Source organism: Marmota flaviventris, chromosome 14, assembly GCF_047511675.1.
Source record: "Marmota flaviventris isolate mMarFla1 chromosome 14, mMarFla1.hap1, whole genome shotgun sequence".
NCBI classification, from domain to species: domain Eukaryota; kingdom Metazoa; phylum Chordata; class Mammalia; order Rodentia; family Sciuridae; genus Marmota; species Marmota flaviventris.
The window spans coordinates 15,228,061-15,239,680 of record NC_092511.1 but is presented as its reverse complement, the minus strand read 5'-3'; the positions used below and the strand labels follow the sequence as shown (position 1 = coordinate 15,239,680).

General features: G+C 44.8%; 1 non-coding gene across 1 annotated transcript; it reads left to right on the top strand.

Annotated features, from left to right (window-relative positions):
* Positions 1 to 11,279: 11,279 nt before the first annotated feature.
* Trnaa-cgc (transfer RNA alanine (anticodon CGC)) lies at positions 11,280 to 11,355 on the top strand. Its single transcript has one exon. It is a non-coding gene; the product is annotated as a tRNA-Ala (tRNA).
* Positions 11,356 to 11,620: the final 265 nt, after the last annotated feature.

Below are 11,620 nucleotides of genomic sequence, written 5' to 3'. Positions count from 1 at the left end.
ACCAACTGGATCTGTGGTCAAGCTTGCAAAACCAATTTCTTTTCTGCAGAACCTGTCAGGGCCCTGAAATGTGCCAGTATGTATCATGCCTCCCCCAGAGTATGTGTGACCCCCAAAGCTAATTTTTAAGGAACATCCATGTGACAAATATCATATGGAAAGTACTGTAGGACTCACTTTTGAAAGTCATGGGGAGCTAGCAAGGATTTTAATCTTTGAGACTATTGCATTGGGGGGTGCAAAATCTTGAGGTTGGTGAACAGTCAGAAAAGGGCTGTTCTGGAAGGTGGGGCCTCCAGGGGAAGAACAGCATAATAGCTGGACAGAGTTCCCTGAAATCTGAAAAACCTCTTTGCTGCCTTACCAACTTTCTTCCACTCAGCAGGTATGAATTAGGACCCTATTGTGTTCAGGGATTCTTGCCTGCCTGTGAGTTTCCCTACCTAGAGATCTTCCCCTGGAACACAGTTTACTGTCCCTCACTGGCGGTGTTTTTGGATAGGCTGATCTGTCCCAGTGGATGGAAGAGCTCCAAGAAATGTGAAAACAACAGCAATCAGAGGCCTGATGCCCCAGCCCCTCTCTTTCTCTTTAAGCATTTGCCAAACACAATGCCAAGACCCAGGAATTTAGTAGGGTGGCCGGGATGCTTGAGGTGCCACAAGGCTGGCTGAGATCCTGCCACTCCAAAGCCTACTTTACTCAAATGGAGACCTTCCTGGTACAAAGACCTCTATTTGCCAGTTCCCACTGGCCTCAGGCACAGCTGGGCTGGTAGACACATCCCTGGAGGCAATTATTCCTAGGAATCCACCACAAGATGCAGACCCAGTTGGATCCACAGATCACACCTGGCCTGAAGAGGCAGGTGTGGCAGAAATTCACAGAGCTTTTTCTTCCAAACGGAACCCAACTTCTCTCTGATCCTTTGGAAATAAAAACAACAGCTTAAGTACCCTGCTTTTCCCTACCACCTTCAAGCCAATGACTTTGAGGCTCCCAGGTGGCATGGAAATCTAAAGAAGCATCAAGACCCTGAGTCACATAACTCCCTGACAGTCTGTGCCCCAAAGCCTTATAATGTTCAAATGGAAAACAGAATGATGGAACCCACCTACTGAGGCAGACAATTTCACATGTGAACACCTTGCTGCAGTGGGGCCTGCCTCGTGCCCTGGGGAACTCTCAATCCTGGCTTCTGTCTCTGCTGCAGCCAAGGAGCACCCCTCCCTGGGCCTTAGTTTCCTCATCGGTAAAATAAACCCTAAGAGTCCTTCCAATTCCACATTCTACAATCCTGTACTCCTATTGCTGAGCATATGTAATGTTTATTTTGGGGAAAGGGGGATTATTTTTTTAGGCCTTGAAAGTTGTAAGCTAACAGTAATTTTGGCTGATGTCACACGAACTCAAAAAAAAATAATAATAAGACTATTGCCTTCATGTACTTTTTAAGGGGAAAAGTGAATGACTTGGGAATTTTCCTGTCCCCTAAAACACATGTCTTGAGCACAAACCTTCTTTCTCAGTTTTCCAACTAAATGATATTTTATCCAAATGAATAAGGGAACAACTCCTTTCAGAATGTAGATGCCCACAATTCTTAGAAAAAGGGCTCAGGGAAAGCAGGGGGTGAAACAGGAGGCAGGTGAGTCTGTCTGTTAGAGATCCACCTCCAGCCCCAGAAGTCTGGTGCTCCCCTGTAGAGCAGTCTCAGATGACCATCTCCTTGGGCCCCAGGGAAGCATTGAGCATAGGGAACTCCTCACCTGCAGGCCTCATACTGCTATCTGGGGCCATTGCAGATAGTGACAACTGGCCATTTGACCCTTTAGGCCTCACCCCAACTTTCTTTCAGCTTCAAATGCAGGCAGGGCTGGTGCTGGGTTGGGGCTGGAGTGCTCTGGGGGGAGACACTGGAGTGCTGAGATACCTTGTGGTGCCAGCAAGTGTGAGCTTAACTATGATACTTTTTGGAAGACAATTGATTTGGAATCATTTCAGATTTATGTGGCTCATACTTTCAAAAGCTGCTACCGAGGACCTTGGTCCCTACCTAATGATTTACAATTTAATCTTGAGAAAATGCTTTTGGGAGACAAAGAACGGAACAGGCATTTAAAGCAGACTAGAGTCCCATGGGTAACATCACCCAGGGTCCTTAGAACTTCATCCATAGTCTTAATTACAGGCTGTTCTATCAGGTAGGCTGGGGACTCACCAGGACACAAGCACCAGGTGTTTCAGACCTCCGAGGAGGACGACGTTTGCTGGTGTGTAGGCCAGTGGCTCTTGGAGGCCCAGGAGCTCTTTACATGCTTTTCTGATGTGGGCCAGGAAATTAAGGAGTGTCCCCTTTGTTTCTCTCTGCAACTGGTCAACACATTAAGTCCCAGGAACAAACCTAAATCCCAATTGTGAATTTCTAGGTCACAAAAGGACATGGATTAATCAGACTATTTACAAAACCCTGTCAACACACGCCAGAGGGAGCAGGCCAGCCAGTGCCAGTGACATTTTGTGGGTTTCTTGTAGCATGTTTTGACCATCCTCTTCATGTCCTCTAAAACAGGATTCGGTCGTCTGCTCACCCGCTGAGGCTAAGTAATCCAAGACACATGCCTGGAGCCACAAAGGGTGGGACGTCCCCAGGGCACAGTTCTACCACAAGAACACAGCACACAGACACAGCAGGCATGCCTCATGCAGATGCCACAAATCATGTACAGGAGAAGCCTCCTCTGTGACTCAACCCCTGGGCCTCAGCCCTGGAAGCCCGAGGCTGTCCCTGCAGACCCATCTCATCCTGTTCTCAGCACAAAAGGACTGCTTAGTACAAGAGCATCTGAAATGGCAAGGCAGGTGCCACCCCATTTTTGGTGTTGAGAAGCTGGGGCCAAGATGGAAGCATCTGGCCCCAAGTCACAGAATCCTGTTTAATAGTCAATAACATTTTAAAGTAAAATCGAAGACAGATTTCTTCCCCTATCCATAAAGAGGTTCTTCCTGGCCAGAGGAGAGACCCAGTGATCTTGGCCTTACCTCACCTCTAACACTGACTGACCTCTGCCCACCATCTGTCTCTTCAGGTTCATACGGTCAGAGTCCGGTAAAGTTGTAACCTGGTTATGAAAGCCACAATCTGACCATGTTTTCCTTGTCCCACGTGCAGTCCTCACATTCTACAACTCAGCAGTGCCACAGAGTCACAGAGAACAATTCCCTGGCCAGGCTGAGGTCAGCTTGTGGTGGCTTCTGGCAACCAATCGCTGCTCACTTTTCTCTTAGAGGCTATGGCTACACAGCTCTGCTTTTAAATATTCATGTTCCAGGCAGGTGCTTAAAAGTTAGTATTTCAAACTTTTCCACAGAAGCCTGGTGGATAGGCTCATGCCTAGAATTCCCACCACTCAAGAGGTTAAGGAAGGATGGAAAATTGGAGGCTAGCCTCAGCAACTTAGCAAGACCCTGTCTCAAAAAAGAGCTGAGAATATAGCTCAGTTGTAGACCACCCAGCATCCAATCCCCAGTAACGTAAAAAAAAAAAAAAAAAATGCAAACACCAAGTGCCACAAGTGAGGGCTTGTTTTCTCCCTTTTATTTTTTTTTCTTTTCTTTCCTTCCCCTTACCCACAGAGAGAGAGTTTCTCGGCTTATGAGGGAGAATCACTCGGACTTCAAAATTCCACATCTCAGGACTCTTGATTACAAATAACAGATGCTGACAGATAAACCTGGAGAGAAGTGGATTACTAGGTGTTTTAGCCAGCTTTTTTGCTGACTGAGAGACCCAACCAGAACATTTATACAGAGGAAAAATTTATTTAAGGGCTCATGGTTTCAGAGGTCTCAATCCATAGACAACGAAGTCCATTCCTTGGGGCTCCAGGTGAGACTGAACATCATAGCAGGAGAGTATGTCAGAGGGAAGCAGCTCACATCATGATCAAAAAGCAGAAAAAGAGAGTCTCCTCGCTCGAAATTCAAAATATATACCCCAAGGCCACGCTCCCCAATAAACAACTTTCTCTACCTGCCACACCCCACCTGCCTCCAGTTACCACTCAGTTAATACCATCAGGGATTAATTCACTGATTAGGTTGAGGCTATAACCCAATCATTTCTCCTCCAAGCATTGCAATGTCTCCTCCTCCTTGCATTGCTCACACATAAGCTTTTGAGGGACACCTCACATCCAAACCATATTACTAGGAAAGATATCAACCAACTGGTTTACAGCATCCACAGGAAATTTGGAGAACGAGGATCAGGTATCAGACTGGAATCCCCAATAGCAAGGTAGAACATGCCAATTCATGTCACAGAATGCTCATGTCCACCCTGCTGGACATTCATCTTAGTCTCCACTACCACTGGGCACTGAGCCCTGGACATGTCTCCGTTCTGCTAGAGAAAATTCTAAATGGTTCCTATTTTTTGGCCTCCCTTGCTCCAGTTCTGAAGAGGTGACTTTGATTGACCGACTGGACGTCATGTATCTGTCATCCCCATCAGTCAGAGTCACAGAGAACAATTCCCTGGCCATTCTGCTTCTGTGGCTGGAGACAGGAGGCTCACATGATCATTGATTTCCTGAACTGACAAAATACTGAAAATGCTCACCACAGGAAAGTTCCATTCAAGCCTTTTGTCTGCAGAGTTGATGGGCCCCAGGGTAATCAAAAACCCTGCCTTCAAATCTCTCTCTCACCCTGACAAAAACTCTTCCCACTCCTCTCTGCTCATCTAGTTGTAATTTTACAGTTGGAATTTTCCTGTGGTCAATCAGAAACAGAATCACCTTCCCCATATCTCTAGGGCTCCAGTGGCATCTCAGTCACTCACACCTCAGTGCAGATCAGCTTAATCTATTTCCCACCTATCTCCTTGATTTAGCTCAACTGAGAGAATGGGAGTAACTTAATCATATGCATTGGTGGAAGAGTTAAGCATGGATAATTCAGAACAGCAGGTAACCCAAAAAATATTTCCATGTGGTTCCAGGATATTACATATGAGTCATTAATTATACAAAGGAATTAGAATCGCCTATGTAAATCGTGACCACACAATAGATGGAGGCAGGGATGCCATAGTCCTTGACTCCAGGAGTAACATTTAGCTATATAGATTATAAAATCAATGGTACCCCATGGAGTTGTGCAATGCACAGTTTATACAACTGTGTGGAGAGGACTTGATAGAGGGTATTCAGACCTTGATAGAGGATATATCAGAGCAGGAAGGGAAGATGGTGAGGAAGAAACAATAACTAAAGATCACATAGATTTGAACACAGCACTTGGAAAAGATAGTACCAGATTCAATATATAAAATTTATATACACAACACACAATCACATATACTAAGACATTCTTACATTGATCTAGACTCACACTAATTCACATAAAAACAATCAGAGAAGGACCTGAGAACTTGCCAGTATTTAATTAAGCTCATGAAAAACTACAAGTTCAGATGGTGTGATTAGTGGAGGATGGGTGGGTGGGCAGAAGGAGGGGCTGCTGGCAGACAGGTGGGAAGAAACAGAGCTGCTCATCCGTGTGGCCTTCAGTCTGCTGAGCCTCGAGGGGCTGAGAGGGGAGAAGCACATGGCTGCTCTGCTCCCCGGAAGGCATGTTCCCTTAGAGCATGTGAAAGGAACTTGGAGAATAACAAGCCCCCGATGCAGGAAGGCTTTGGTCTCTAAGTGATCCCACATTTACAGCCTGTTGTTGATTTTAGGGAGAAGGGAGGAGGCAAATCGCTGCTCATTTTTCTCTCAGAGGCTATGGCTCCACAGCTCTGCTTTGGTTTTCTACTCACCCCAGCAGAGACAGCATCTGAACTCAGCCAGGTCCAGGCCACCCAGAAAGGCCTTCTAGGGCCTGCTTCAGGAGGCCCATCAGTCTCTACCTGGGCATGTTGTCCCAGGAGATCTTGGGTCCACTGGAACCAAGTGAGTCCAGAAAACAAGTCCTGTGTTTATTGTCAAAAACCCTGAGCTCTCGTCCTGCTAATACCCAACTCACACACTGGGCTGAGAGCCCCTTCCCTTTCTGGGTTCCAGAGGGTGGACCCAGCTGTCCCTCTTCCCCAGGCATGCCACTGCAGTGCTCTCTGTGTACCTCCCAAGGCCTGTGCCTGGACCTGTAACTGTGCATCCCCAGGCAGCACCAGCCAAGCAAAGATTCAAGGCCCTGTGTTACCATGTCCCTCCTTCCTTGACACCTCCTAAGAAATGAGTTACCTCAGGACCAATCCAGGCTCCATATGCATGCCATGTCAGGGAGGAAGGACCTCACAATGACTTGAACACAGAAAATGACCACAGGTAATTAACTAAAGAAAACAGAACATATATTTTATGATATATTTTTAGGAAAGGGCTTTTTGAGCTCAACACAAACCCTCAATATCCATAAAATACAAAATCAATTCATTTATCTAAATTTTACTAAAGAAGAAAAATACCAAAGAACACAAAGCAACAACAGTAACATTAGTGAAAAGATAAATGAAAACCTACAAAAATACATATTTGGAATTCATATCACAGGTAAAAGATTAATTTCTTTAATATTCATACATATCTTTTGAGGTGCAAGAAGTCTAACACATAGCCTCACTTTTCCTGCCACAATTCTTTACCAACAAAGAAGCAGGCAAATCAGTATCCAAAAAATCAGCTTTGTTACTGATGAAGCCATTGAAGAGTGTGACTTCCTCCTAGTACTGGATCCCAGAATAAAGCAGGTCTACTCATCAAGTCATGAGCACATCTAGAAGCCTGCAGACCTCACCTGGAAGGCATAGGACCTTTGCCTCTAAGCTTAGGGCATAGTCAAGGGCCGCCAAGCTTGCTCCACAAGCAGATTCCTAAAGCAGGCAGACAAAAGAACCTGAGCCAGGCACACAACTTCCTCCTCCCAAATTAACCCACAATTAGAGTGAATGAGTGGAAGAGATCAGAATGAGACAGGACAGGAACTGATGTCCTGTCACTTGTAAATATAAAGCATGGACAAGGGAAATCCACACACCCCAATACACACAACTTCTAATAAGTCCCGAGAAATCAATAGAAAAATAACAATACAATAGAAAAATGGGAAGAGAAATGAACAGACTGCATGGAAAAGGGAATTCAGATGTGCACACAAATCTATATATATTAAAGATGCAAAATCACTCTCCTTACTTAAGAATCTAAATTAAAATCACAATGAAATATTATTATGACTTAGCAGATGGTACAAGTTGTCACCACACTCTATTGGTGTGAGTGTGGGGCATTGGCATTTTCATGCATTGCTGGGGGGATCCCACAACTTTAATGGAGGACAGTGAGACAACAAGTATCAACAAGCCCACTTGTATACATCCATCCTACTAATTTTTATATGTTACTCATTGAAACATTGTTCTTATAAAAACAAAAGATTGCCATCAACCCAAATGTACATCAGTTGAGAAATAATTAAATAAATTGAAGTATATCAGCATAAGGAAATATTATACAGCTATAACTATGTTTAGGCAGTTCTGCATGTTCTAACATGAAATGATACTCAATATATGAAATATGAAATATAGACACATTTGTATAAAATAATAGCAATTGTTTGAAAGGCACAGGCTCCTTGTAGAAGTTCATGTAAGTAGTTATTAACACTGGCTGCCTCTGGAAAAAGAAACTGGGAGAATTTTCTCTTTGAATTTTAGATGAGGTACATGCATTATCAAAAATCAGCAAAGAGAATATGTTTGATTCTGATCTGGTTTTAGGACTGAGAATCCTGGGGTAAGATTAAAGCTCTTTCCTGGTAAGATCAAGACCATCCTTAACGCCCTCCTCAGCCTACTCAGCCTAGAGCTGGCTGCCCAGACTTCAGATTGAATGAAGGACATCTTTTCCTCACGGGCTCTGGCTTTCTCCTCAGCCATTTGAGGAGAAATGGGAGAAGGCTCCTGCATTCCTTAGGAAATAGGGGTGTTTGCCTCTGGCTAGTGCGTATTTCTGATAGTGCTACTGACAGTTTTCTTCCACGAAGCCAGACCAGGCCTGGCCAAAGGAGCCATACAAGTAGAGGAAAGATGAGCAAAGTTTGTTCACAGTGTGAATGATCCTCAAGTTCTAGAACATATTTCAGCAAACTCAAAATCAGTCATGATTCTAGGCTTTATCCATTTCCTCCCTCATCTACTCTACCCATGCTTCTTTCTTTTACTTAGCTCTACCACCAAAATCTCCCCAATTAGAAATCCATTCCATTTATCTCTAAACATTACAAGAACTCTTTGCTTTAGATGAGGAAAGTTAGGCTATCTGACCTTCTGCACTTGGTGTGAATTTTCTTTATTAGATACCTAATTGCCCTGAAGGAACAGAAAATGTGCAGGTTTGTGTGGGAAGAGGCAACTTGTGGAACTGAGGCATTAAAGTGAAGAAAGAGGACCGTGTAGGCCATCAAGATGGTGGATCTGTACAGCCAGAGGCCAAGATAAACATAGGAGGCGAGTGCAAAAGACACCTTGGGCAAGGATAAAACTTGCCAACAAAAAGGATAGGCCTGCTAAATTAATTTTGGTTTGTTTGTTTATATGTTTGTGGTGCTGGGAACTGAACCCAGGTTACTCTACCACTAAGCTACAACCCCAGTCCTTTTTATATTTTATTTCGAGACAAGGTCTCACCAACTTGCTGAGGCTAGCCCTCATCTTGTGATCCTCCTGCCTCAGCCTCCCAAGCCCCTGGGATTAGAGAGTTGCACCACCATGCCCAGAGGGACTGCTAACTTCTTAAGGAAGAGACAGGCAGTCAAGGAAAGGGGCCTGATGCTAAGAATGCTTCTTTCAACGCTCTAGTGAGGACCAGGAGCCTCTAAGCCCACAGCCTCCTAACTGCTTTCTTCCCAGCTACTGTGGCAAGTGTTGAAATAACCCTCCCAACTAGTGAACTAAGAGGAGATCACCCTGCAGGAAAGCACGGCAGAAAGAACTTGTTCACACTGGCCATTCATCAGTGGAAAGCCTCAGTCCTAGAGCCCCACCCCTAGAACTGCTGATACCAGGGGTGAGCAAGCACCAGGAAACATGGCCCTGGTGGGAGCAGGAACATGCATCACCACAGAGGAATCAGAAGGAGCCACTGAAGAAGGCACGGGGTATACAGCAAACACAAGCCAGTGCCGCACACCTCTGAACTGGGGGTCCCCCAGACACATGCATACCTAAAGGATTGTACATGGGCAGCACCACTTCAGACTTATCTGGCCCCGTCATCTCTCATGGTCACTGAGTGAGCATCAGAGCAGAGAAGGGGACGTGGCCTCCTCTCAACACAGTGCACTCCAGAAATGACTCTACTGATTTGAGTAGATTGCTTGTCAGAGGTCTCTGCTCTTGGGTATGCTATGTCCTCTTCTGTTCAATTCAAGTCCCGTATATACCAGAAGTTACAAACCTTAAAAAAAAAAAAAAAAAAGTGGGGCAGGAACTACAGGGCCTGTTCTGTACCATAAATGTTTGGAGTGTGAACATCAGGGACTAACAAGCTAGAGAGTGTGTGGCCATCAAACAATCAAGTTCAGATTTTCAACAAACATCATGCTGACAACACACCCTCTGCAGTCTGTAAGCTTGCCAAGTCTGGCTCCAATGAAAACTAAAATTCAAATAGAAATAATGGAAACAAAAGCACTTCAGTTAACAACCAGAGACTTCTCTAAGGTAGACAGAGACAGGAGAGAGAGAGAGAGAGAGAGAGAGAGAGAGAGAATGGCAAAATCCTTGCAACAATCCCATGAGGGAGGGACTACATTATTCATTCTATAGGTGAAGGATATTTAGTGGGCCACAAGGATATTAAGCAGCTTGCTCAAAGTCACACAGCTTATAGTTCGTTTATTCAGAACTTGAACTTAGTTTGTCTGAAAATGAAAATTGGGCTGCTTGTGAAAAACTACACTGGAACTAGGTTCTCCTACACAGGGTATATTCCTATAAAGTAGCCTGAAATCCTGAGCATGTACCCAGGGAGAACAAATTCTTGTCAAGAAATTCCCTTTCTCCTTGGGGTTTTCTGTGTGCCTTAGCTGGGTAATTGACTATTCTCAAAACTTCTTTTGTGCAGATGTACATGGTAACAAATGAAGGCCGAAGTCTTTTCTGATTTGAAAGCCAAGGTTCGGCCATGGCAGGCCAGTCGCATTATGCTGAGTTCTGCCACCTACCAGCTCTGTGACTATTATCAAAATCCTAGGCCACAGGTCTGACTCTGAGGATCCAAATCAGGTCCATCCACTCACCCCAAAAACAAAACAGAAAAGGTAATGGTGAAAAGCATGAAAGGAACTTTAGTCAGCGCAGCTACACTGGAAAGACAAGGGGACCCATGTCTTAGCCCTATCTTCAAGGGACTGACAGTCATCCCGAGGTTTCATATAAAGGGAAAAGAGGGCATGAATTAGGGGTTTGCATACTTGGAGGCTCTTCACAGGTGTCAAAGCAGGTGATCCTGATCAGGTGTGGTCTGTCCATCATTATCTCAGGATGGGTCAGGTGGGGACTTGTCAGCAATAAGAAAGTTCCTGTTGCCTGAGAGGCAGTTTTGACTTAGAAGATGTTTATCCATAAGACCTGTTGTTCCTGCAATCCAAGGAGACTCAGAGCAAAGTGGACAGATGCAAATGGAGGCAGAGATGCCAAGTCTTTCATCCTGATTTTAACCACTCATTGGACATGTGCAGGCAAAAGTGGAGAGGCTAAGTACATTTCACATAGTCTTGGGAAAGTCCCCAAGCCAAGGAGGTCATAACTTGTAGAAAGATATGAATAGAGGAAATGATGACTTGGGCTCCTCCAGGTCCACAAGACAAAGTAAAACCAGGGTCATAGGACTTGTCTCAGTTCAAACTGTTATAATTATATATATATATACTGGATGGTTTAAATGACAAATATATATTTATCACAGTTCTGAGGCTGAGAAGTTCAAGATAAGGCACTGGTAGACCCAGTATCTGGTAAAGCATTGAAGGTCCTCTTCTTGTTTTGCAGGTGGGCACCTTCTTGCTGAATCCTTGTGTGGCAGGGGGACATTCTAGTCTCTTCCTATTCTCATAAAGGCACTAATGCAATCATAGGGCCTCTACCCATGTGTCCTCATTCAAACACAAATTACTTCCCAAAGACTCTACCTCCAACACCACTATATTGAGGATTAGAGCTTCAACATATGAATTTGAGGAGAACAAAAATGTTTTAGTCCAGGGCTGGGTATATAGCTCAGTTGGTAGAGTGTTTGCCTCGCATGCACAAGGCCCTGGGTTCAATCCCCAGCACCACACACACACACACATACACACACACACACACACACAAATGTTTAGTCCATAGCAGGGCTGATGGATGAGCACAGCCCAGCAGCTGCTGGACAAGGCATGTTAAAGGAGCATACCATGCTTATCTCACACCCTCAGTACAGCCCTCCCTTCCCCTCCTTCCCATCTGACCACCTGCTTGCTGGCTAAAGGCATGTATTGTAATGATGGGGAACCTCAGTGTTCTCTTCCAAGTCTCCATTCCCAGACCATTGCGTAGCCTGAGCCTTCACAC